Source organism: Thalassophryne amazonica, chromosome 20 (assembly GCF_902500255.1).
Source record: "Thalassophryne amazonica chromosome 20, fThaAma1.1, whole genome shotgun sequence".
NCBI lineage: Eukaryota > Metazoa > Chordata > Actinopteri > Batrachoidiformes > Batrachoididae > Thalassophryne > Thalassophryne amazonica.
In genome coordinates, this window is record NC_047122.1 from 21842236 (window position 1) to 21869928 (window position 27693).

General features: G+C 45.9%; 1 protein-coding gene across 2 annotated transcripts in view; it reads right to left on the bottom strand.

Annotated features, from left to right (window-relative positions):
• The window catches only part of LOC117502267 (voltage-dependent calcium channel gamma-6 subunit-like), a 54183-nt gene extending 40723 nt beyond the window's left edge, over nt 1–13460 (bottom strand). Inside the window, exon 1 of one of the 2 annotated variants that reach the window (XM_034161313.1) lies at nt 13330–13460. The gene's annotated coding sequence lies outside the window, so the exon portion shown is untranslated. The remainder of the gene's footprint in view (nt 1–13329) is intronic. The other variant, XM_034161314.1, reaches the window with a different exon arrangement.
• Between the last annotated feature and the right edge of the window lie 14233 nt (nt 13461–27693).

Genomic DNA, 27693 nt, shown 5'->3' on the forward strand with positions numbered 1-27693 from the left:
TTATTAAAGAGCCATCTTCCCATTTTCAACATGTTCTGTCAAAAATCCTTTCTTTCACAAAACACTCAACAACAAAGAGTATTTTAAATTTTTCTCAATTTTAACCCTTTGTCTGGATCTGCCCCAAAATAATCTATGTACAACATGTAGACATGAGCATATATATATATATATATAATTTAAACAGTGGGTAAAAACTGAAGATGATGAAGAGTGGAAAGGCAGTTGGTCCAGATGGCATTCCAACACAGAAATGTCTAGAAGAGATGGCAGTGGAGTTTCTAAGCAGCTTGTTGAATAAAATCTTGGAAAGTGGGAGGATTCCTGAGGAGTGGAGAAGTGTGCTCGCTGTGATTTTTAAGAGCAAGGATGATGTGCAGAATTGGAGTAACTACAGATGCATATGGTTGATCAGCCACAGCATGAATTTACAGGAAAGAATAGAAGAAGCTAGGCTTAGAACATAGGTGAATATCTGCAAGCAGCAATATGGTTTCATGCTGAAAAAGAGCACTACAGATGCAATGTTTGCTCTGAGAGTACTGATGGAGAAGTGTGGAGAAGGCCAGAAAGAGTTGTATTGTGTGTTTGTGGATTTAGAGAAAGCTTATTACAGGGTGCCTGGAGATGTGGAGATATGCTCTGGAAAGAAGGGGAATGAAAGTCAGCAGGAGCAAGACTGAGCACATGTGTGTGAATAAAACTGAATCTGGTGGAATATTTCCAGTAACAAGGAAAAGAGGTGGTGAAGATCAATGAGTTTAAATACTTGGGGCCAACATCCAAAGTAATGGAGAGTGTGGTAGAGAGGTGAAGAAGAGAGTGCAGGCAGGGTGGAGTGGGTGGAGAAAGGTGGCAGGAGTGATTTGTGACAGAAGAATATCTGAAAGTGGGAAAGTGAAAGTCTCTGATGGTACTAAGACCAGCTATGTTGCATGGCTTAGAGATGGTGGCACTAACAAAAAGGCCAGAGGCAGAGCTGAAGATGCTGTGATTTGACTGGGAGTGATGAGAATGGACAGGAATAGGAATGAACATATCAGAGGAACAGCACAGGTAGGACGGTTTGGAGTCAAAGTCAGAGAGAAGCGAGACTGAGATGGTTTGGACATGTGCAGAGGAGGGAACCCAGGGTAAATAGGGAGAAGAATGCTGTGGATGGAGCCACCAAGCTGGTTTCTGTGCCTCAGTGTCCACAATCATTGCCCTAAATGTGCCCCCAGTGTTCAATCAATGCCCTAAATGTGTCCCCAGTGTTCGATCACTGCCCTAAATATGGCCCCAGTGTTCAATCACCGCCCTAATATGGCCCCAGTGTTAAATCACCACCCTAAATATGGCCCCAGTGTTAAATCACCACCCTAAATATGGCCCCAGTGTTCAATCACCACCCTAAATATGGCCCCAGTGTTCAATCACCGCCCTAAATGTGACCCACTGTTCAATCACCACCCTAAATATGGACCCCGTGTTAAATTACCACCCTAAATATGGCCCCAGTGTTCAATCACCACCCTAATATATATATATATATATATATATATATATATATATATATATATATATATATATATATATATACGAGGTCTGTCCCAAAAGTATCAGACCTTTTTATTTTTTTCAAAAACCATATGGATTTGAATCATGTGTGCTTGCATGAGCCAACCTTGAACCTTCATGCGCGTGATTTTTTTCACGCCTGTCGGTTGCATCATTTGCCTGTGTGCAGGCTTTGTGTGAGCACTGGTCCACCCCCCTCGTTGGATTTTCATTGCGAGGTGGAACCATTTGGAGCTTTGTTGCATCAAATTTTCAGGAAACTGAGAGACAGCCAGGTGGAAACCATTCGGAAGATTCAGACGGCTTTCGGTGACGATAGTATGGGCATCACACAGATTAAGGAGTGTTACAACCGGTTTAAAGATAGCGCACAATGGCGGAGGGTGCGCCGCGCTCCGAGCGGCCATCGACAGGCTGAAACGACCAGATCATTTCCAAAGTGAACGCTGTGTTGATCCAGGACGTCGTCTGACTACCAGAGAAATTGCAGAAGAGGTGGACATCAGCACTTTTTCGGCACATTCCACTGTTACAGGAGATTTTGTAATGAAAGACGTGCAGACGTTGGAAGTCTTACAGGACATGTTGTGACATGTCCAACTCTTACACAATTCCTCGGATACTCACTCGACTGAAAAGCCACCGAAAGCCGTCTGAATCTTCCGAATGGTTTCCACCTGGCTGTCTCTCACAGTTTCTGGAAAAATTTGATTCAGCGCTGCTCCAATTGTTCAGACATTTTCCTCGCAATGAAAATCCAACGAGGGGGGAGGACCAGTGCTCACTCAAAGCCTACTCACAGGCGAATGACGCAACCGACAGGCGTGAAAAAACTCACGCATGCGCATGAAGGTTGAAGGTTGGCTCACGCAAGCACACGTGATTCAAATCCATAAGGTTTTTGAAAAAAATAAAAAGGTCTGATACTTTTTGGACAGACCTCATATATATTTTTATTTTTGTTGAGTGTATATATATATATATATACACTCAACAAAAATATAAACGCAACACTTTTGGTTTTGCTCCCATTTTGTATGAGATGAACTCAAAGATCTAAAACTTTTTCCACATACACAATATCACCATTTCCCTCAAATATTGTTCACAAACCAGTCTAAATCTGTGATAGTGAGCACTTCTCCTTTGCTGAGATAATCCATCCCACCTCACAGGTGTGCCATACCAAGATGCTGATTAGACACCATGATTAGTGCACAGGTGTGCCTTAGACTGCCCACAATAAAAGGGCACTCTGAAAGGTGCAGTTTTGTTTTATTGGGGGGGGGGGGATACCAGTCAGTTTCTGGTGTGACCACCATTTGCCTCATGCAGTGCAACACATCTCCTTCGCATAGAGTTGATCAGGTTGTCAATTGTGGCCTGTGGAATGTTGGTCCACTCCTCTTCAATGGCTGTGCGACGTTGCGGGATATTGGCAGGAACTGGTACACGCTGTCGTATACGCTGGTCCAGAGCATCCCAAACATGCACAATGGGTGACATGTCCGGTGAGTATGCCGGCCATGCAAGAACTGGGACATTTTCAGCTTCCAAGAATTGTGTACAGATCCTTGCAACATGGGGCCGTGCATTATCCTGCTGCAACATGAGGTGATGTTCTTGGATGTATGGCACAACAATGGGCCTCAGGATCTCGTCACGGTATCTCTGTGCATTCCAAATGCCATCAATAAAATGCACCTGTGTTCTTCATCCATAACAGACGCCTGCCCATACCATAACCCCACCGCCACCATGGGCCACTCGATCCACAACATTGACATCAGAAAACCGCTCACCCACACGACGCCACACACGCTGTCTGCCATCTGCCCTGGACAGTGTGAACCGGGATTCATCCGTGAAGAAAACACCTCTCCAACGTGCCAAACGCCAGCGAATGTGAGCATTTGCCCACTCAGGTCGGTTACGACGACAAACTGGAGTCAGGTCGAGACCCCGATGAGGACGACGAGCATGCAGATGAGCTTCCCTGAGACGGTTTCTGACAGTTTGTGGAGAAATTCTTTGGTTATGCAAACCGATTGTTTCAGCAGCTGTTCGAGTGGCTGGTCTCAGATGATCTTGGAGGTGAACATGCTGGATGTGGAGGTCCTGGGCTGGTGTGGTTACACGTGGTCTGCGGTTATGAGGCTGGTTGGATGTACTGCCAAATTCTCTGAAACGCCTTTGGAGACGGCTTATGGTAGAGAAATGAACATTCAATACACGAGCAACAGCTCTGGTTGACATTCCTGCTGTCAGCATGCCAGTTGCACGCTCCCTCAAATCTTGCGACATCTGTGGCATTGTGCTGTGTGATAAAACTGCACCTTTCAGAGTGGCCTTTTATTGTGGGCAGTCTAAGGCACACCTGTGCACTAATCATGGTGTCTAATCAGCATCTTGATATGGCACACCTGTGAGGTGGGATGGATTATCTCAGCAAAGGAGAAGTGCTCACTATCACAGATTTAGACTGGTTTGTGAACAATATTTGAGGGAAATGGTGATATTGTGTATGTGGAAAAAGTTTTAGATCTTTGAGTTCATCTCATACAAAATGGGAGCAAAACCAAAAGTGTTGCGTTTATATTTTTGTTGAGTGTATATATATAGGGGTGCTAAAAACACTGATGCACAGCAGACAGCATACAGAGGGAACACTTTTCCTACAATCTGTCATTGCTTTCCTCCTATGAAGTGCTTCCCTTGTGTTGTCTGCTGCGCATCATTTATTTTTAGCACACACAAGCACCATGAGCAGCAGTTATGTGCATGCTTATATGTATACAGAACATATTTCATATTTAAACAATTTTTGTGGTGTATAAGATGTCTTTTCTTTTTTGTGGTGTACAGTAGGTCTGCGGGAGCACCCCCAATTTCATTGTACCCCGCGTGCAATGACAAAGACTATTCTATCCTTTCTGTTACACACAGACATGTTAAAAAACACTTGAGATTATTGGATCACAATTGCTTCTCTATTTTCAGATGTTATGTGACAGCAAAAACACAAATAGAACAAAAACATTCATTGTTCTGAAGCCATAACCAGTTATCTGTTCTGAGAAGCTCTCTGGTGGGGGGTCACACTGATGCGCTACAAATGAATTCAGTCTTAAACCCTTTTGTGTTTGAATGGAGCAGCTGTCACGCTGCATTCCAGCAGGTTGTGGTAACAACAAGCATGGTGTCTTGTTAACAAAAATGAAACACTTCCCCCTGGGAGATGACAGAGATTTACTTTCATATCATCTTCTTAACAAGCTGAAGAACACAAACTTAAAGGCCTTTAAATTCTCCAGAAGATAACAACAAAGTATAACACAAGAATTAAACAGCGATCAAGCACTTGGATAAAATGTTTTGAACATTACTATGATGGAACCCAGCTTGGCATGGGTTCACGCCTGCGCTTCAGCTCACTGAGTGAATTTTAGGTCACAGTGCATTTGTCCTTTGATACCAGACTTTGACCATTTGAGCTTTGGAATGTTCAGGAAAAGAGCCCAAACTGAGGATTGTGTCCGCGAATCTACATTGAGAGAGTTGGTGCATTTGGAGAAGAAGCTCCAAAGAGGCAGACATTTGCAGACGCAGCTACAGTAAAACTCATATACAGTGAGGAAAATAAGTATTTGAACACCTTGCGATTTTGCAAGTTCTCCCACTTAGAAATCATGGAGGGTCTGAAATTTTCATCTGTCCACTGTGAGAGACATAAGCTAAAAAAAAATCTGGAAATCACAATGTATGATTTTTTTAATAATTTATTTGTATGTTACTGCTGCAAATAAGTATTTGAACACCTGTGAAAATCAGTGTTAATATTTGGTACAGTAGCCTTTGTTTGCAATTACAGAGGTCAAACATTTCCTTAGTTTTTCACCAGGTTTGCACACACTGCAGCAGGGATTTTGGTCCACTCCTCCATACAGATCTACTCTACATCTTTCAGGTTTGGAGTTTCAGCTCCCTCCAAAGATTTTCTATTGAGTTCAGGTCTGGAGACTGGCCAGGCCACTCCAGGACCTTGAAATGCGTCTTACGGAGCCCTGGCTATGTGTTTGGTTGGTCATATTTGTGGACTTTTCTGCCACACGTATTTGATCCATGATTGACAAGTAATCGGCAGGTGCACTGCAAGAACTATTAAAATATGACGGGAGAGGAAGGAGTGAAAATGTAAAAGTAACCAGTCACAGCCCTTGCAGTCTCAGTTGTTAAAGCAGGTGCACGTCAGGCATCGCATCCACGGATATGTGTGAAACTTAACACCATATTACAGTGCAGACAGCAAGCAGCATTTTGTTAATAATCGCCAGCCTTGAATTACATCCTGCCTCATTTAGTTGCTGGTTCTGAGCACGGATTGAAAAAAATAAATGCCTGGGCTGTTAATCAAGTAAATACAGTACCCACTTCCCTCAAATCGGTGAGTGTCAGTGCTGAACTTCATTTCATACATCTGTCCGGTAAACGCGAGGGGTTTTTAATGGGAATGCTGTTGTGTGGGCCGCTGAAGAGAAGGTACTGCTGGCCCACCACCACCAGATGGCGCCCTGCTTGGAGTGCGGGCTTCAAGCCCGAGAGGGCGCCGGAGCCACTGGGAGTGACAGCTGTCACTCATCCTCAGCACCAGCTGTCACTCATTCATCTCATCACCATCACCATAAAGGCCGGACTACAACTCCACCTCCTCGCCAAGAAATCAGCTACCATTCAGGTAATTTTCTCTGCTGATTCAAAACATTGAGTATTAATCTGAACTTCTTTGCAGCCGTTTTCCTGGTGTGTCCTTATCTGTGGGATTGGCGTTTGGTGTGATCTGCGACGGCTTCGCCTCACACCCCAAACCAGATAAGTGGTGAAACAAGAGCTGCACGAGTGTGTGATTGGAGGTGGAGGTGCTCCCTCCTAACTAAACACTGACTGTGGGATTACTGAGTGTGCGAACTCACACTCATCAGGACTGTCTCTGTTTTCTGCCAGCAGTACCGGGTCTGACTGCTGAAGACAGCGGCCACCTGGGGCGCAGGGCTTGGTGGCTCTGGTGTTCTTCAGCTCCGTTGGTGGTGGAAGCTGTGTGGGGATCCGGCTCTTCTCTCACCAGGCGTCTTCTATCGTCGAGCCTGCCCACATGTCACCTGGTGTATGATTGACAGTCCACCATATTGTTATTGTCTGTACGTCGTTGTGCGATTCACAACATTAAATTGTTACTTTTGGCTTATCCATTGTCCGTTCATTAACGCCCCCTGTTGTGGGTCCGTGTCACGACACTGTCACAACAGGATTTCTCGGCCAGCGTCATGGATCCCGAGGGGCGTCAACCATCGCTTGAACAGCCAATGGAAGAGCGAGGTGCACAGGCGCCAGCAGGAGGCGTGTTGGGTGAGCTGCAGCACATCTTAACCGCCTTTACCGCTCGGTTGGACTTAGTTACCGAGCAGAGCAGTGTTCTCAATCGTAGGATGGAGGCTCTCACCGCCCAGGTGGAAGCGCGTGCTCAGGGCGCTGCTGCAGCACCTCCTCCTGCAGACCGTGTGCCAGAAACAGACATTCCGCTGGTCGTTCAACGAACCCCCCCACCGTCCCCTGAAGCATACATAAGCCCTCCGGAGCCGTACGGAGGCTGTGTGGAGACGTGCGTGGGCTTCTTGATGCAGTGCTCGCTCGTCTTTTCACAGCGTCCCGTCATGTACGCAGCAGACGCCAGCCGGGTGGCTTATGTGATCAATTTGCTTCGAGGAGAGGCACGCGCCTGGGCTACAGCGCTTTGGGAGCAGAATTCACGGCTCCTAACGGTTTATACTGAGTTTGTGAGGGAGTTCCGACAGGTGTTCGACCACCCTCATAGAGGCAAGACCGCTTCAAGTGTGCTGCTGTCGATACGGCAGGGGCGTCGGAGCACAGCGAAGTATGCAGTCGACTTCCGCATCGCGGCAGCACGAGCCGGCTGGAATGCTGTTGCGCTCCGCGCCACCTTTGTAAACGGACTGTCTCTGGTCCTTAAGGAGCACCTGGTGGTGAAGGACGAGCCGCGGGATTTAGATGGGCTTATCGACCTGGTTATACGGTTAGACAACCGATTAACGGAACACCAACGGCAGCGAGACGAGGGGCGTGGTCAGGTACAAGCCATCCCTCTTCCTCCCGGGTCTGAAAGGAAGCCGACTTCCCCACGCTCCACTGCCAGGGCTCTCCACGTGACAACAGCTCCCCCTGCTGATGTTGCTATGGAAATGAGCAGGGCCAAAAAACGATCAGATCAGAGACAAAGGAGGCTGATCCGTGGAGAGTGTTTTCTCTGCAGCTCTACCGAGCACACACAGAGAGAATGCCCCAAACGGTCAAAACAGCAGCACTCGTCCTTAGAGACTGGGCTAAGGGTGGGTCACAACACCCACGTGGGGAAACCCCGATGATCTGCACGAATCCCAGTCACGATCCTGAGTGGGGATCTAACCCTTCACGCCCCAGCACTGGTGGACACGGGGTCGGAGGGGAATCTGCTGGATAGCAGATGGGCAAAGGAGGTTGGGATCCCTCTAGTGGCCTTACCGTCACCATTGTCGGTGCGGGCGCTAGATGGCACCCTTCTTCCACTAATCACACACCAGACACAGCCAGTGACGTTGGTGGTGTCTGGGAATCACAGGGAGGAGATTGTGTTTTATGTAACACCTTCTACCTCCCGAGTGATTTTGGGTTTTCCATGGGTGTTAAAACACAATCCCCGGATTGATTGACCGTCTGGGGTTGTGGTTCAGTGGAGCGAAACCTGCCACCGGGAGTGTTTAGGATCCTCGGTTCCACCCGGTGTGACAGCTAAGGAGGAGGTTTTAGTCCCCCCCCAATCTGGCGGCGGTGCCGGCCGAGTACCACGACCTTGCTGACATCTTCAGCAAGGATCTGGCACTCACGCTGCCCCCGCACCGTCCGTACGATTGTGCCATTGATTTGATACCGGGCGCTGAGTACCCATCCAGCAGGCTGTACAACCTCTCACGTCCGGAACGCGAATCAATGGAGACCTACATCCGGGACTCGTTAGCTGCCGGGTTGATCCGGAACTCCACCTCCCCGATGGGTGCTGGTTTCTTTTTTGTGGGCAAGAAGGACAGCGGACTCCATCCATGCATTGATTACAGAGGGCTGAACGAGATCACAGTTCGCAACCGATACCCGTTACCTCTGTTGGATTCAGTGTTCACGCCCCTGCATGGAGCCCAAATTTTCACGAAATTGGATCTTAGGAATGCTTATCACCTGGTTCGGATCCGGGAGGGAGATGAGTGGAAGACGGCATTTAACACCCCGTTAGGTCACTCTGAGTACCTGGTCATGCCGTTCGGCCTCACCAATGCGCCCGCGACGTTCCAAGCATTGGTTAATGACGTCTTGCGGGACTTCCTGCATCGGTTTGTCTTCGTATATCTAGACGATATACTCATCTTTTCTCTGGATCCTGAGACCCATGTCAAGCATGTACGTCAGGTCCTACAGCGGTTGTTGGAGAACCGGCTGTTTGTGAAGGGCGAGAAGTGTGAGTTCCACCGCACTTCTTTGTCCTTCTTGGGGTTCATAATCTCCTCCAACTTCGTCGCCCCTGATCCGGCCAAGGTTGCGGCGGTGAGAGATTGGTCCCAACCAACGAACCGTAGGAAACTACAACAGTTCCTCGGTTTTGCAAATTTCTACCGGAGGTTCATCAAGGGCTACAATCAGGTAGTTAGCCCCCTGACAGCCCTGACCTCCACAAAAGTCCCCTTCACCTGGTCGGATCGGTGCGAAGCCGCGTTTAGGGAGTTGAAACGCCGGTTCTCGACTGCACCGGTTCTGGTGCAGCCCGATCCCAAGCGCCAGTTTGTTGTTGAAGTGGATGCCTCTGACTCAGGGATAGGAGCCGTGCTATCCCAGAGCGGGGAGTCCGACAAGGTTCCCCATCCATGTGCCTACTTTTACCGCAGGTTGACCCCAGCTGAACGGAACTATAACGTCGGCAATCGGGAACTTCTTGCGGTGAAGGAGGCTCTTGAGGAGTGGAGACACCTGTTGGAGGGAGCATCGGTACCATTTACGGTTTTCACAGACCATCGGAACCTGGAGTACATCCGGACCGCGAAGCATCTGAACCCCAGGCAAGCCCGCTGGTCGCTGTTCTTCGGGCGTTTTGACTTCCGGATCACCTACCGCCCCGGGACAAAGAACCAACGATCTGATGCCCTGTCCCGGGTGCATGAAGAGGAGGTCAAGACTGAGATGTCAGACCCCCCTGAAACCATCATCCCCGAGTCCACTGTCATGGCCACCCTTACCTGGGACGTGGAGAAGACCGTCCGGGAGGCCCTGACACGGAACCCGGACCCGGGGACAGGTCCGAAGGACAAACTGTACGTCCCACCAGATGCCAGGGCTGCGGTCCTTGACTTCTGTCACGGTTCCAAGCTCTCCTGTCACCCAGGGGTGCGAAGGACTGTGGCAGTGGTCCGGCAGCGCTTCTGGTGGGCGTCTATGGAAGCCGACGTCCGGGAGTATGTCCAGGCCTGCACCACCTGTGCCAGGGGCAAAGCCGACCATCACAAGGCCCAAGGCCTCCTCCAGCCTCTGCCTGTGCCTCGTCGCCCCTGGTCTCATATCGGCCTGGACTTTGTCACGGGCCTCCCGCCGTCCCAGGGCAACACCACCATCTTAACGATAGTGGACCGGTTCTCCAAGGCGGCCCACTTCGTGGCCCTCCCGAAGCTCCCGACAGCCCAGGACACTGCAGACCTCCTGGTCCACCACGTCGTGCGTCTGCATGGGATTCCAGCAGACACTGTCTCAGATCGTGGTCCTCAGTTCTCCTCCCAGGTCTGGAGGAGTTTCTGCAGGGAACTGGGGGCCACCGTCAGTCTCTCGTCTGGGTACCACCCCCAGACGAACGGGCAGGCAGAGCGGACGAACCAGGAACTGGAGCAGGCCCTCCGCTGCGTGACCTCCGCGCACCCGACGGCCTGGAGTGACCATCTGGCCTGGATCGAGTACGCTCATAATAGCCAAGTTTCATCTGCCACCGGCCTCTCCCCGTTTGAGGTGTGTTTGGGGTACCAGCCCCCATTGTTTCCACTAATGGAGGGAGAGGTCGGGGTGCCCTCGGTCCAGGCCCATCTGAGGAAGTGCCGTCGGGTGTGGCGTACCACCCGCTCTGCCCTGCTCAGAGCCCGGACGAGGGCTAAGGCCCATGCAGACCGCCGGCGTTCCCCGGCCCCTGCATACCAGCCCGGGCAGGCGGTTTGGTTATCCACAAAGGACATACCTCTGCAAACGGAATCCCAGAAGCTGAAGGACAGATTTATAGGACCCTTCACCATCGTGAAGGTCCTCAGTCCAGCTGCAGTGAAGCTGACATGAATACATCCAGTATTCCATGTCTCCAGACTCAAACCCTGCCACACCTCTCCCCTCTGTGCCCCCGGACCGGCGGCGTCTCCTGCCTGGATCATCGACGGGGAGCCGGCTTGGACTGTGCGCCGACTCCTGGACGTTCGTCGAAAGGGCTGGGGGTTCCAGTATTTAGTGGACTGGGAAGGATATGGACCCAAAGAACGCTCCTGGGTGAAGAGGAGCTTCATCCTGGACCCGGCCCTCCTGGCCGAATTCTACGCCCGGCACCCGGACAAGCCTGGTCGGGCGCCAGGAGGCGCCCATTGAGGGGGGGGGTCCTGTTGTGTGGGCCGCTGAAGCGCCCGTTGAGGGGGAGGTCCTGTTGTGTGGGCCGCTGAAAAGGAGGTACTGCTGGCCCACCACCACCAGATGGCGCCCTGCTTGGAGTGCGGGCTTCAAGCACGAGAGGGCGCCGGAGCCACTGGGAGTGACAGCTGTCACTCATCCTCAGCACCAGCTGTCACTCATTCATCTCATCACCATCACCATAAAGGCCGGACTGCAACTCCACCTCCTCGCCGAGAAATCAGCTACCATTCAGGTAATTTTCTCTGCTGATTCAAAACATTGAGTATTAATCTGAACTTCTTTGCAGCCATTTTCCTGGTGTGTCCTTATCTGTGGGATTGGCGTTTGGTGTGATCTGCGACGGCTTCGCCTCACACCCCAAACCAGATAAGTGGTGAAACAGGAGCTGCACGAGTGTGTGATTGGAGGTGGAGGTGCTCCCTCCTAACTAAACACTGACTGTGGGATTACTGAGTGTGCGAACTCACACTCATCAGGACTGTCTCTGTTTTCTGCCAGCAGTACCGGGTCTGACTGCTGAAGACAGCGGCCACCTGGGGCGCAGGGCTTGGCGGCTCCGGTGTTCTTCAGCTCCGTTGGTGGTGGAAGCTGTGTGGGGATCCGGCTCTTCTCTCGCCAGGCGTCTTCTATCGTCGAGCCTGCCCACACGTCACCTGGTGTATGATTGACAGTCCACCATATTGTTATTGTCTGTACGTCGTTGTGCGATTCACAACATTAAATTGTTACTTTTGGCTTATCCATTGTCCGTTCATTAACACCCCCTGTTGTGGGTCCGTGTCACGACACTGTCACAACAAATGCATTGCGATGAGAGTCCGATGTGAGTGAAAATCCATTATACAAAATCGTGTTTATTACATGGAAAACCATACAAACGCATTGGAACGTTTGTTTTTGTCCGGTGAGTGCGAATATCCGGTTTACATAATGGCAGTTTAGACGACTTTTACTGTACATGCCATGGCGTATTTCAACAACAGAGATGCTAAACTTTGCAACAATACTAAGACGACCTATGAGACCCTGTAACATAAGGGCTGTGCCTTTTGGGGGGGGGTCTAGCCTGAGTACAAACACCACATGCCTATAAGACCTCATGATGTGCAGGCTGGAATTTTCCTAAGCCCCACTCCAGCGCCATGTCTCTCAAACCGGAGTGTGACCTGGTTGGTCTTTATACTTTCAAAGGAATGATTTTGCACATGGAATTTGTAGCAATGCTTTTAAGTGATAAAAATCAATTTGACATAAATATTCAGAGTTGCCAATTTTCAAAGAAAATAAAAGAAAGCAATTTTTGTTTTATTATTAATTATTGATGTTGTTGGAGGGGTTTTGGGATGGGGGGGGGGGTATTTGTAGGTGCCACATCAGAACAACAGTAATATGCAATTAGTACATTTTATTCTTATTATATTTAAAATTGTATTTTAATGTAATTTAATTTATTTATTCATTATTTTACTTTATCTTTTTTTTTTTTTTTTTTTTTTTTTTTTTTGGAGGGCATCACACACTCCAAACAGCTGAACTTGAATCAGGAAACCACTTTGAATTATAACATTAAAAAAAAAGCTAAATTATTTATCAATTCATTCATACTTGTTTTTATCTCAACAAGCCACAAAGCTCCAACTAAACACCAGTCAGCTTAACATTCAGCATTAGTGATTAAATTTAGCTGTTAAAAATGTTAAAAATGCACTATTTTTTCACATCTCCTTATAAGGCTTCCAGTTGGATGCAGTGGAAAAGCCAAAGTGAAGCAGGAAGAAGCTAATTAGCGTGAGGAGTCTCACGACCGCCGCCTTAAAATATCCTGCATGTTGTCTCCAAAAATAAGCCTTTACGGAAACGACAGAAAGCTGCAATGTTAAATCACAAAGCAAACGGGACATGCTGTAAATGCCAGGCGAGAGTCCTCACAGCCAAAAGCAGCCATGCTGAAATTAGTTGTTCACTCTTTAACACGTGCTGCTGGCGAGCTGCACAAACATCACCACAATGACTTTCACAAACCTGCTGTCTGCTGCTCGAGAGACGGAGTGAGACGCGAGAGGTGGACGGGTGAGGGGGTGACACGGGAGCAGCTCGCTGTTATGTCCCTGAGAGGGGGAGAGAGGAGGTCTGTGTGTGTGTGTGTGTGTGTGTGTGTGTGTGTGTGTGCGCGCATATAATCGCCTTGTGGTACCACAAGTCTGTTTTTGTTTGTTTGTGGGTATAGAGACCTCGTCAAATGTCCATCCCAGCATCTTGGATTCGTGTTGCAATTTGACAAACGTCTGCCTGTCTGATTGTCCTCCCATCAAACTTAGCATACAGAAAAAAAAACATGAAACCTTGACCTTTTGTGTCAAAGGTCAAATGTTTAAATTGTTCGCGCCCCCTCCACCACCACTCCTGTTTGCACCAGTCTTGCCACATTTGTGAAAGTGGGTTCTGGAATTGCCCAGCAAGGTCATATTTGCCAAAGGTCAATTATTGGGTCAAAAGTCATACCTGCCTGTCTGTTAGTGAATTGACTTCACCCAGCTCCTTTTGTGGATTACTACCAAACTCGGTATGTCAATTGATGCCAATTTGATATGCAATCTGATTTGTACCATAAGTGGCGCACACTTAGGTGGAATTAGATTAGATTAGATTAGATTAGATTAGATTAGATAGAACTTTATTGATCCCTCAGGGATCCAGCAGCATTGTATAGTAGCACACAGGGTAAGAAGCACACAGAGTATCAAAAGTGAAAGTTAAAAAAAAAAAAAACAGTTTGCAAATATAAATATAAATTACAGAGATATTGCTCACTACTGTTTTACTGGCTACTACTGTTCCTCTCCTTCCCGTCATCTGTCTTCCTGTTACTCCTCCCCTGAGGGAGGAGTTGTACAGTCTGATGGCCTGAGTTTTTCAGTCTGTTGATCCTACACTTGGAATGGTGCACTCTGTCAAGGTCTGCTAGAGGTCAGTCATTTGGGTCAAGGTGATTTGGGTCAAATGTGAGATTACTGTAGCCCTTTAGGGCTTCATGTCCACAGATGACATTATCTGGTCCAAATAAAATGAGTGTGCATATCATAAAGCAGCATTTGTTTTGTTTCATATCTAATTAATTTCAGACACTTGAACGTGATCACAGACTGGCATCCTGTCCTGGGTTGTACCCCGCCTTGCGCTCTATGACTGCTGGGATAGGCTTAATTGGACTAAGTGGTTGAAGGTGAGTCTGTGTGTGAATGTGATCAGTTTGCAGTTGTTACACGTTAAAGAAAATATACAGGTGTACCAAAAATAAAAAAGACTACAGCCTAGATATCAACTCCCAACCACTCCCAAATAAAGCCCCTCCCAGCCAGCAGCCACACCCCTCCAACACACATCACCCATCCAGCAAGTTCGGACCAATACCCACTGACCCCCCTCCCATGGTTCACACCCATAAGCACCAGACCATCATAGGACACCAAATATGTCCAACAATGGGGATGCAAAAAAAAAAAAAATAATAATAATAATAACACCCTGGTCCCCATGAGGTAATACTTTATTTTCAGGGTTAGGGGAATGTTTTTGTTTTGTGATGGCTCACGTTTAATCTTGGTGCATAACAGGCTGAGAGGAAGCAGGTTCAGTCCAACAAATCACATCACCGTTAAAACGCGACTAAAGTCACGTTAGTAAAAATTGTACCCCCCCATCCCCCACTTCCAACAAGACAAAAGCGTAATTTCTGTGTGTGTCAATTTTTGTGAGGCCCAAAAAGGTCCATTTCTGTGTTTAAAGACTTGGTTTTAGTTTTAATGATGTAGTTAATGTGAAGATGATGACTGGTGCTGAGCGGAAAACTCGACTGGCCAGTGAAGGTCCTCACAAGGACACATTAACAGGAACGTGTCTGAGCATGGCTGTGTATTAGGTTGCAGATCCATGTGTGTATGTGGGCGTGTGTGTACGTATGTGTGTGCATGCATGTATATGTGTGTGTGTGTGTGCGTGTGCATGCCTGTGTGAGTGCGAATGCACACACACGCTTCTATGTGTGTGTGTGTGTGCATCACACTGCAGCATGTGTAAGAGAATCTGTTTATTTTAATGTGTTGCTTTAGACCGGCAGCTTTAAAGTGGACTTGTGCTGAAACGTGTCACACAAACTGTCTCGCCCACGCTGTCTGTGTGTCTGTGTGTGCGTACTCCGCTGTCTATTTTTGCCCCCCACCTGTTAATGACATTAAAGCCGACCCAAGGGGACGAGGGCTTCAGTGTGGGACCTGTGTCCGCCCAGCCCTGGCTGGGACACTCATGCCGGTGGCGGCTGATGCGATCCCACTGATTGAAGAGGTTATTGTAGATTCAACACCTCGAAAATACGTAACAGTACTTTTTGGCTGACGTTGGCTCATGTAGTTGGATGCTGGGATGTAAATTCCACCACACACTGTCTTAATCTCAGAGAAGCATATTCCAGGATCTAAATGGGTTCTAATGAATCTATTTAAATCCTAATGGTGCTGATGATTTGTTCTGTAAAGTGTTGCGTGTTCTAACAAAGACACAAGTTCATTCTTAAGACAGGCTTAGGCTTCTTATTAGTCAGTTTCAGTCTTTCTGGGGACAGTGGCTCCTGGCTAAAACTGAGCGACATTATTAAGGCTAAAAACCTCATTAGACAACGGTCACATGACTTCTGCCAGTCCAGCTCAGCAGCAATATGTACCTATACTACAGACGAAAATCTCAAAATCTCATAAACGGAAATATTGTTTATGATTGAATGACAGAGGGACTTTATTCAATTCAATTCAACTCAATTCAATTTTATTTATATAGCACCAAATCACAACAAGCAATTGCCCCAAGGCGTTTTATATTGTAAGGCAAAAGCCATACAATAATTACAGAAAAACCCCAACGGTCAAAACGACCCCCAGTCTTCTGCTGGGACTGGTTGGGGCTGAGGGGAGAGAATCAGGAAAAAGACATGCTGTGGAAGAGAGCAGAGATCAATCACTAATGATTAAACGCAGAGTGGTGCATACAGAGCAAAAAGAGAAAGAAACACTCAGTGCATCATGGGAAATATTATTATTATTATTATTATTATTATTATCAGAATCAGAAGAAGTTTACTGCCATTGCCAGTGAACAGGATTCACAGACTAGGAATTTGCTTCGGTACAATGGTGCAACATTAAGAAGAGATAAAATGCTAAGATAAAATATAACATATGTGTCAAAATAAGATAAAATCTAAGATAAAAAAAAAAGAAATATGAAATATGAAAGGCTGTGTGCAACAGAAAAACAGAGAAACAGAAAAAACAGTGCAGTGGGAGGAGTGCAATTAAAAACCAAAGTACACTGTCTAAAGTGACCCGTGATAAAATGATAAAGTGACAGAGTTAAGCTTAAGGTGACTGAGTTATGAGGTGTTCATGAGTCTAATGGCAGAGGGGAAGAAACTGTTCTTATGGCGGGAGGTTCTGGTCCGGATGGACCGTAGCCTCCTGCCCGAGGGGAGTGGTTTGAATAGACCGTGTGCAGGGTGAGAAGGGTCAGCTGTGATCCGACCTGCTCGGCCCAGAGTCCTGGAGACGTGTAGGTCGTGGAGAGATGGAAGGCTACAGCCGATCACCTTCTCAGCAGAGGCCACAATGCGCTGCAGTCTGTGTCTGTCCCTGGCTGTGGCCCCGGCGTACCACACCGTGATGGAGGAGCAGAGGATGGACTCGATGATGGCCGTGTAGAACTGCACCATCAGCTGGACAGACAGCTTGGCCTGATTCAGCTGCCGCAGGAAGTACATCCTCTGCTGGGTCTTCTTGATGAGGGAGCTGATGGTTGACTCCCACTTGAGGTCCTGGGTGATGGTGGTGCCGAGGAAGCGGTGACAGACCACAGTGGTGATGGGGCTGTTGGTGAGGGCGAGGGAGGGCGGGGGGGCTGTGGCTTTCCTGAAGTCCATGATCATCTCCACTGTTTTCTGGGCGTTGAGCTCCAAGTTGTTGCTGCTGCACCAGGTCACCAGCCGGTCCACCTCCCTCCTGTAGGCAGACTCATCCCCATCCGAAATGAGTCCGATGAGGGTGGTGTCGTCCGCAAACTTGATGAGCTTTACAGAGTCATGGCTGGAGGTGCAGCAGTTAGTGTAGAGGGAGAAGACCAGAGGGGAAAGGACACAGCCCTGTGGAGATCCTGTACTGAGAACCTGAGTGTTTGCGACATTTTTTCCCAGCCTCACACGCTGATTCCGGTCCGTCAGGAAGTCTGTGATCCACCTGCAGGTGGAGTTGGGCATGTGGAGCAGAGAACGCTTGTCCTGGAGCAAAGCTGGAAGGATGGTGTTGAATGCAGAGCTGAAGTCCACAAACAGGATCCTAGCGTAGGTTCCTGGGGAGTCCAGGTGCTGCAGGATGGAGTGCAGGGCCAGGTTTATGGCGTCATCTACAGACCTGTTGGCTCTGTAGGCAAACTGCAGGGGGTCCAGGAGGGGGTCGGTGATGGACTTCAGGTGGGATAAAACCAGGCGTTCGAAGGTCTTCATGACTACAGACATGAGAGCCACAGGCCTGTAGCCATTAAGTCCAGTGATGCGTGGTTTCTTGGGGACTGGAACTATGATTGAGGACTTGAAGCAGACTGGAACATGGCAAGATCCCAGTGAAGACTGGGGCCAGCTCATCAGCGCAGTGTCTCAGGGTGGCAGGAGAGACACAGTCTGGGCCCGGGGCCTTACATGGATTCAGCCTTTTGAAATGTCTCCTCACGTCCTCCTCTTGGACCGAGAGGGCAACAGGGGGAGTGGGGAGGGCAGCAGTGAGAGGGGGAGGTCCAGAGTGTTTGAATATCCAGTTGTGTGGGGGGTGGGGAGGTGTGAGTCCTTGTCTTCAAACCGTGAATAGAAGACGTTCAGGTTGTTGGCCAGCTTGAGGTCGTCAATAGAACGAGGTGCTTTGGGTGTGTAGTTGGTAATCTCTTTCAACCCCCTCCACACAGAGGCCGAGTCGTTGGCAGAGAACCTTTGCTGCAGACGTGAACTGTACATGGATTTAGCCTTTGCCACCTCCTTGCTAAATCTGTACTTTGCACCTCTATAGCTGTCTCTGTCTCCTTCTCTGAAAGCCACCTCTTTCTGCTGACGGAGCTGCTGGAGTTTAGGTGTGAACCAGGGCTTGTCATTGTTATATCGCACCCTGGTACGCTGTGGGATGATGCTGTCTTCACAGAAATGAATATATGACGTCACAGTGTCCGTGTAGTCATCTAGACTGTCTGTTGAAGCCTCAAACATATCCCAATCCGTGGTGGCCAAGCACAAGCGTAGCTCCTCTACAGCTTCATTGCTCCACACTTTAGACGTCCTCACAACAGGTTTAGAGAGTTTAAGTCTCTGTCTGTACGTGGGGATCAAGTGGACCATCACGTGATCTGAGAGTCCCAAAGCTGCACGGGCCACCGCGTGGTAGGCACCGCTCACTGTCGTGTAACAATGATCTAACGTGCTCCCTTCTCTGGTCGGGCATTTAACAAACTGTTTGTATTTTGGTAATTCCTGACTGAGATTCTGTTTGTTAAAATCACCATCAAATCATCATCATATATATATGTATATATATATATATATATATATATATATATATATATATATATATATATATATATATATATATATATATATATATATATCATCAGATTTTCATTGTCTGGAAATGGCGGAATGAAAAGAACTTTTTTCCATCAGAATTTTTTCAGAAGCTGTTAGAGACTGGCACCTGGAAACCATTCGAAAAATTTATCTGGCTTTCGGTGAAAATTTTACGGGCTTCGCAGAGAATAAGGTCTGTTACTACAGCTTTAAGGACCTCTTTAAGGACGCTCGGCACTTCGCGCTCCAAGCTACGACGATGCGGCACAAGCCACCGGACCATTTCTAAACGGATGGCTCTGTGGATACGAGGCCGTCGTGTGCTCTTTCTCTGGTTATCACAAGAGCTGGACATCAGCCATTTTCTGGCAGATTTCACTTTTAACAAGAGATTTTGTCATGGAAAGCCGCGCGGAGGCTTCGCGCGTAAAGACCGATTCACTTTGGAAGCGAGACAAAGGAACACCTCCGTTTCGGCGTGTCAGAGGACAAGTTTGGACATGCCCAGCTCTCCACAATTTCACTGATACTTACTGGACTGGTAAGCATTGAAAGCCGAGATAGACATGTCCATTATACTTTGCACTGGGATACCAATTAAACAGCTGCAAATTATAAAGAACACAATGCTCATATGGGTGAGGGTATTTTAGAAAAACGGCACAGATCAGACTGCTTGACATCTGCAACTGCACACTCAGACAGACAGACGGGGTGACAACACGACTCCACCTCAGCCAGTGGATAGAAGTAATAGATTATTTTGCTTTGAAACATCTGCAGCTCTATAAGACGTCGTGGCTCTGTGCTTTAGCTCCTTACTGCGGCTTCATTTATTCATTTTGTCATCCATCTGATCAGAAGGTCCATCGGCGCTTTGTCCTCTTTCCTGGGCGATAGAATGCTGCAGTCAGATGTGCCTGGCATTGTGATAATTGGGCCTGTGTGTGAGGGAGGGGGCGGTTACCTCATCACTGAGCTGCCAAATTAAAATGCAAAGTGCGCTGTTGTGTACAATGGAATGTATCAACAGATCACCGCAGTAATGGTCAGAAAAAATGACGGCCTCAGGTTCATCTGGGACAGCAACAAACACTGTTTTTGCTCAAAAATGGACAAATAATGGAAATTTTGTAGAACAAGCACGTTTTCAGAATACATCCATAAAACTCCCTCTTGTGGCTGTTTCGAAATCCAAGATGGTCACACTTCACTTATTCTTGACATATCTTTGCTTCTGGAAAGCTTCAGAACCTGATTTAGTGTCTAAAAAAATATGTTTTATGGCATGAGAAACTCTTTATCATGATTAAGGGTCAAGGTGAAGCAGAGTATGTGGAGTGTCTCATAGAAATTTATCCTCAGTGGATGTTTCTGAGATATCAATAGGCAAGTTCATTAAAAAAAATAATAAAATTGTGGCCATCTGGATTTCCATGTGGACATCATCTAATCATTCAGTTTCAGACATTTCCAAAAGTTTAAACATCGAGAGTTCCCCATGTCTTAAAACTTGAGATATGTTAACCCACTATCTCACCTTTGTAGAAGCAAAGTATTAGTTATGGTTATCTTGGGGTCAATTTCAAGGTCACAGCGAGATATTAAAGATAACATCATTGCCAGCCTTGTGAGATCAATATCTCAAAGACCAGTGGACCGATTACATTCATATTTAGCACAAGAGTGCACTTGGATGATCCCATAACACCAGTTAGTTACAGTGACTTTGGGGTCAATTTCAAGGTCACAGCAAGATATTAAAGATATTATCATTGCCACCCTTGTTAGCTAAATATCTCAAGGGCCAGTTGACTGATTGCATTCATATTTAGCACAAGAGTATACTTGGATGATCCCCCAACACCATACGCTTATGGTGACCTTGGGTCAATTTCAAAGTCACAGCGAGATATTAAAGATGTTCTCTTTGCCACCCTTGTTAGCTGAATATCTCAAGGACCAGATGAACGATTTCATTCATATTTGGCACAAGAGTGTACTTGGATGATCCCCTAACACCAATCAGTTACAGTGATCTTACAGTGTACTTCAGTCAGTTGTGGTGACCTTGGGGTCAATTTCAAGGTCACAGCAAAATATTAAAGATATTGTCATTGCCACCCTTTTTAGCTGAATATCTCAAGGACCAGTGGACCGATTTCATTCATATTTAGCACAAGAGTGTACTTTAGTAATCCCATAACACCAGTGACCTTGGGGTCAATTTCAAGGTCACAGCAAGATTTTAGAATAGGTCCATAAAAATCCCTCTTGTGGCTGTTCAAGAAGACATCCAAAATGGCCACACTTCATTTATTCTTGACATATCTTTGATTCTGAAAAGGATGAGAACCTGATTTAGTGTCTAAACATGTTTTATGGCTTGAGAACCAAAATTTGCAAAAATTTTTTTTTTTTAATGCTAAAACTCTTGGACTGTGCGTTGTGTGTTCTGCACTCTCAGATCTGATGCACCTGTATTAGAATTCTTCAAGATATTACAAGCCATCTGCTGCTGTACACGAGTGGCAACTGTAACGTCCACTGCTCGCCCCTCACACACTGTGGTAGACAATGTCGTTTCTTTTTGTCAGACCACAGGCTGCTTCAAGCACTTTTTTACACTGACCATTCAATCATTCTTCTTTTCCTATCGTTCTTTGCACATTTCGAGTTCGTTATGATGCAGCCGTACAGAATCCGCCTCCGTGGCGGTGCAACACTTAAAGTTATGAGCAGTTTCTCAGACATACCCACGAGAGGTAAGACACACACCTGTTTCTAAAGATTAAAAATCAATTATGACTCTTCTGACATTGTCCTTTTCCCATCATGCCTTTAACTCACAGTGTAGTACTGCAGCCTCTCCATGAGATGGCACCAGACTGGAGGCAAAGAAAAGGGTCAGAATGCTGTGACTGCACCTTTAGCTGCCCTGATTCAATGAAACTTATTTATTTAGCACCAAATCACAACATAAGTCACAGTAAGGTGCAACTTGCAAGCAAGGTTTAAACCTTACCCGGCCCATGAGCAAGCACATTGGCGACCAGTGGTCAGAAAAAAACTCCCTCAGCATTTTTTGATAACAGGAAGAAACCTCAAGCAGACCAGACAGTGTGATGACCATTTGCTTTGATCATAATAACAAAATAAATGCACAAGAAAGAACTGTTAGAACTTTAAAAGAGCAAAATAAACCACAGGAGTAAATCAGTGAAATCATTAACCCATCAGTAACTCCACCCCTGATGCATCTCCAAACCCCCTCCACCCCAGGTTATTCCCATATCCCACAAACAAGTTCTGAGCTTCAGAAGCTCCAGTGTAGACTGCAAACATCTCATATAGAAGAGTGACATTCAGACATGACATAAAATGGGTTTATCCCACTTCTATTCGCATAGCCCAATTATGTTTTTTTTTTGTTTGTTTGTTTGTTTGTTTGTTTTCACAATGCTGACATTGTGACATACTGACATACTTTGTGTCCTTAGGGTGAATAAAAAGGCTGTGGGCCACAAAGCTTTCTCTTATTGTGCACCTGCTTTGTGGAATGATCTCCCTAAAACAGTCAGATTCCGTAGCATAGATATTTAAGTCCAGACTTAAGAGGCATCTATTCTCGCTCTCATATAGCTAGAATACTGGCATAGTATGGTACTATGCTTCCTATCCCTTTAACTTATCTTTTTAGCAATCAGGTCTTGGCCTCACTTCATCTAAATTCTGGGTCTGATAGTGAAGCTCAGAGCTAACTGCCAGTGACCACCTTAGTATTACCCTGTTGATTTACTGTTGGTGAACTTATACCTTAGGTGCAGTTTTTTCGGCCGACTGATTCTGCTTTTTCTCTCTGTCTGGGGTACTTATGCTGCGTTTACACATAATGACGACAAGTCACGAATGCCACGAAATATACATTCTTGGCCACTGATCACAAATGTGATGATTTGAGGCAGAGGCGTCAGGTGTCCTCAGGAACTGCTCCAACGTGTTACCACGTGTTATGATTAATGGCACATGTTGCTGGCGAATTATCAGGAACCATTACGCACGGACAAGAATAATGTTCTGTGCTGTTGTGCGCTGTTGCGCACTTTTGCACATAACAGAGCATCGTTACGTTCTGTCACGTTGTGAATGAGGCAAATTGTCTGCACACACACATTCATATTCATCCTACCATCAGCTGCTGAACAATTCAGATCGCTCCAGTTTAGTCCTCAAAATCTAGATTAATCCACAGCAGAAGAACTTTGTTACTGCATGCTTAGTTGGGCTCTGGGCCATGGAGTGGTTCAGAGTGGAGGAGGAGATGGAGAGAGCCAGATGTGTGGCTCCACTCGGATCTCATCTCGCACGTTTTCCCAAACATCAGGCACAGCAGCAGCAGGTGGAACACCTGCAGGAGTGCGCTGATGAGCATTGGAATGAAACTTTTAGCCGACTTGGCGTCACTGTCCTTCTTCAGCATACTACAGCAATGAAACTGAATGTGGTGCAGCAGGGTTTAATTGTGTGCATGTCAGAGAAGAACACTGTCATGCTCTATGAAGAACACTGTCACGCTCTATTAAGGATCACCACTAATCAAGACGGAGCAACACGCTCAGTTGCGACCTCCATGACATGAAGCGAAATGAGGGTGATGTGTGACATTTGTGGAAGATTTTTTTGACAGCCAAAAACATGCTCCATGAAAATCACGAATATTACGCTCCAACACGCACTATTAAGAAACCTATTCAGATGCATTAAGTCATGTTGAGAATGGCAGGAATGTGCCAAGAATGACTCAAATATGACATTCGTAACGCGTCCTGCGTATGAGTAAATTCAACAAAATGATATTGCGCCAGACTGACAATGGCACACCACAGGGCGCTGGACTGACCACGAGATGCCCTGGCTGAAGCTGATGCAGCACACTGCAGTCTGCTTTTGGAATGTATTCTTCTATGGGGACAGCTTGTGCTGCAGCCCAGTGATGACGTGATGGCTGGACACTGCCTGGACCCCAGGATGACCCCCTGCCTGTGGCACAGATGACTGCGTGCTCATCTCAATAATGCACTTTGCTTTTGACGTTCTTCTGGTTTTCTGTTTCTTCAGTTTAGCAAAAACTTTGTAAAAACCTTGTAACTCTTAGAACGGCCTAAACAGTGGGTCACCCCTCTGAGTCTGGTCTGCTTGAGGTTTCTTCCTCAATATCACCAGAATAAGTTTTTCCTTACGACTGTCATCTGCGTGTTTGCTCAAAGGGTTGGTAAGGTTAAATTAAACCAATCAAATCATAAAGGCAGAATTGAGAAGTTAACTGGGATCAAAGATTAAAGGCAAGATCTACTCCTTGAACCAAATCGGCATCAAAATTACATTCGCTCTTTGGTGACCCCCAGGTTAACCCCACTAACAAAAATTTTATCTCCGTTTGAGATAAGCTGCTGACAGACAGGCGCAGGAACAAAAACCGACTCTCTGCGATGGGCTTTATTCCAGGTTGTCACAGGTGTGTTCCACTCATCTTTTTTTCACACGAGACATTCCTGAATGCCTCATCATCTTTTTACTCTTCACTCTCTGTGTGATCTTATTATTCTCCCTCTCTAACTGCAGGCCTCCTCCATCTTTATTTGTCAACGTGTAAAAGACAATTACACATAATCATCCATCTGCGTCAGCAGCGACCCGCAGCTCGCACTCCGAATTATCACATGCAAATCGTTTTCCAGAGTCTCAGTGTTACAGCAATTACAACAGAACAAATTAAGTCAAAGGTCTCGGTGTTTTATGGAGGTTCATTGTCTTTTCTGAAAGTATGTTTTATATATACTGAGAGTGCTTCAAAAACCTTAGGAAGGAAAAGTTTTTAACATACCTGCTGTTATTGTGAATATAAATATTCAGTCAAATCTACAAGAGGAGTCGTAGAATGGGACCATATGTACTTTGTGCATATGTACCATATGCACAAATTCATTCTAATTCATTCCATTATGGCTGCATGAAATTAAAAGTGAAGCGGGGGGTCGGGGTGGTTATGGTTAGGGTTAGGGGAAGCAGTAGGGTTAGGTTATGGTTAAAGTTAGGGTTGGGGGTAGGAGTAGGGTTACTAATAGTGAGTTTAAAAAAAAACCCGTCATGAAAATTTGACTGATTTCGTGACGGGAGCACGAAAAAAAAAACGAGACTGGGCTGTAATTTTGCTGTGCAGCTATAGAGACAGTGTTTTGTACACATGTGAAATCATATTTTTACAGTACACACGTCATAACAATAATACTGCATTGTTCTGAATATAAGATCGTTCTGATTATAAGATAAAATGAATGTCTAACACCCAAGCTAAAAAAAGTCTAGGCTTCACAACGTTCAAAACAAATGTGTCTACTTAATCAGGTCTTCTCTGGCCTCAAAGGACCAACAGCAGGGTTTTAAAAAAATTACCATCACATCACACAGATCAGAGAGAGAGAGAGAGAGAGAGAGAGAGTTATAATTATCCACCTAAAGCCGATCCTCCTCAAGCTGATCAGTACTCTGACTGACGAACCAACCTCAACTTCACTCAAACAGGTGAGCAAACTGGGTGTTTTTTTGTTTTTGTTTGTTTTTTGCTTCCAACATGTTATCAAGCGTTAAATCCCACCACATTTTAAACTACTACATGTTTCAGGAATACTAAGATAATGCAGATTTTTATTCATTTAATCACAGTGACAATGATACACACAATGACAGGAGAACATTAAATTTTCTGACCAATTTCGGTTTGTAAATTGATATTTGGTTCATACTGGATTAACATTTTCTGAAATAATTAGGGGCCCGGGGCAACAAATGGACAAATAATACAAATGCAATAAAAAAAAAAATCTATAGTTAAAGGACATGTTGCATGTTATTTAACGTGTTGTTCAAGAACACAACATCAAAGTATTCGCGATTGTAAGTCTATCCGCACACGTGGTCATGATTAGTGGTCGTTGACATGCTGTATTGCTAATTAAACCTCTCGCTCAGCAAGTCACCAGGTACATTTACAGAAAATGTTTTACTTTGCATTCCTCGGTGGGTGACGTCGGTCGGAGCAAATGCAGAAACAGGACAATGACGAGCAGAGTGAAACAAATGTTGCAACATCAGCTCATGAAACTAGACAATTTATGCAAAAATGATGCTCAGCATTCGTTCAGATTGGTGAACTTGCGAGCAGAGGCTTGGAAAAAGTCAGGAATACGTTATTTTCAGGAGCATCAGGACTTTCTACCAGTTTGCAGACGTGCACAAGCGTCATGCGTCGCCTGGTTCAGTGCTCCGTACAGAGGAGACGACACACTTCACTCCCAATTCTTTTCATCTTTTGAGAGTCTGTTGGACTTTGGATCCAGATATGTGCAGAGTCTGCTGTCTGTGCCGGAGCAGAACGCTGTTTTTTTACCTCCGCCAACAAAGTTGGGCGGAGGTTGTTTTCACCCCTGTCTGTTTGTTTGTTAACAGCCTGGAGCGCACAATTTTTCATATATCATCATGAAATCTTTACTGAATATTCATATCCTAATAGGCAAGAGGTGGTTAAATTTTTCAAGATCATAGGTCAAAGGTCAAAGTCAGGAAAACCTTGGAAAATTGGACAAATCCATCTCTTTAATATTGAACAAATTTTTCCATAATTGATAACTCTTTCAAAAAGATCAAATTTCTTTTATATTTGCAAGCATTATGTAGGATGGTATCCTTTATCGATTGACAAAGTTTGATGCGGATCTGATCCAGATTACAGATTTTGTGGCCATTTAAATTTAACATTGAAAACCCCATTTAATGTGTATTTTACATTATATCTGAAACATGCCCCAGTCACTCTCATATTTGAAAGTGAGGTGCAGAATGGCACTCACTATCACCTGACAAAGTTTGATCCAGATCTGAACAGGATTATGGATTTTGTGGACATTTGAATTTAGTATTGAAAAGCCATTTTACATTATCTCTCAATCAAAAGTGTGCATGCATGTGTGTGTGCATGCATGCGGGTGTATGGCTTCAATCACGCAGAAACCGGGGAGAGGTGGCATTTGCTGTTTGGTATGCTTATGTATTTTGTGTCAAGTATGAACACTGCAAAAAGTTAGTGTTACTGATTTATTGTGTTTAACAGTGTTGTTAGTGTTATTAATTTATTATGTTTTTGTAGTTTGCTTGGTTTAGTCAGTTTAGTTAAGTGTCATGTTGTCATTACCATAAGTGAAAAGAGTATTGCATTTGATGTCTTCATCCCCCGTCTCTGTTTGTGGTTGTATAAAAATTTAAAGCAACTGCTTGCAGCAGAATGCAGAAATCAACAAAAAGCTCTGCATGCACGCGAATGGAGAGAGGTGACATTTACTGTTTGGTATGTTTATGTATTTTGGGTCAAGGATAAATGCTGCGAAAACAGAAAGTTGATAAGACTAATATTTTTGGAGAAATTAGCAATTATAGCTAACCAGTAAACAATAGACATTGTGCTGCAATGCACCATGGGAGTTTGGGGTTTTAATGTTGTCATTGTGGGTCATGATAGTTTACCAGTGTTGTTAGTGTCATTAATTTATTGTGTTTTTGGAGTTCAATTGGTTTAGTCGGTTTAATTAAGTGTCATGTTGTCGTTACCATGAGTAGTGTTTTTGATGTCTTCCGCCACCATCTCTGTTTGTGTGTGTGTAAAAATTAGAATCATCTGCTTGCAGCAG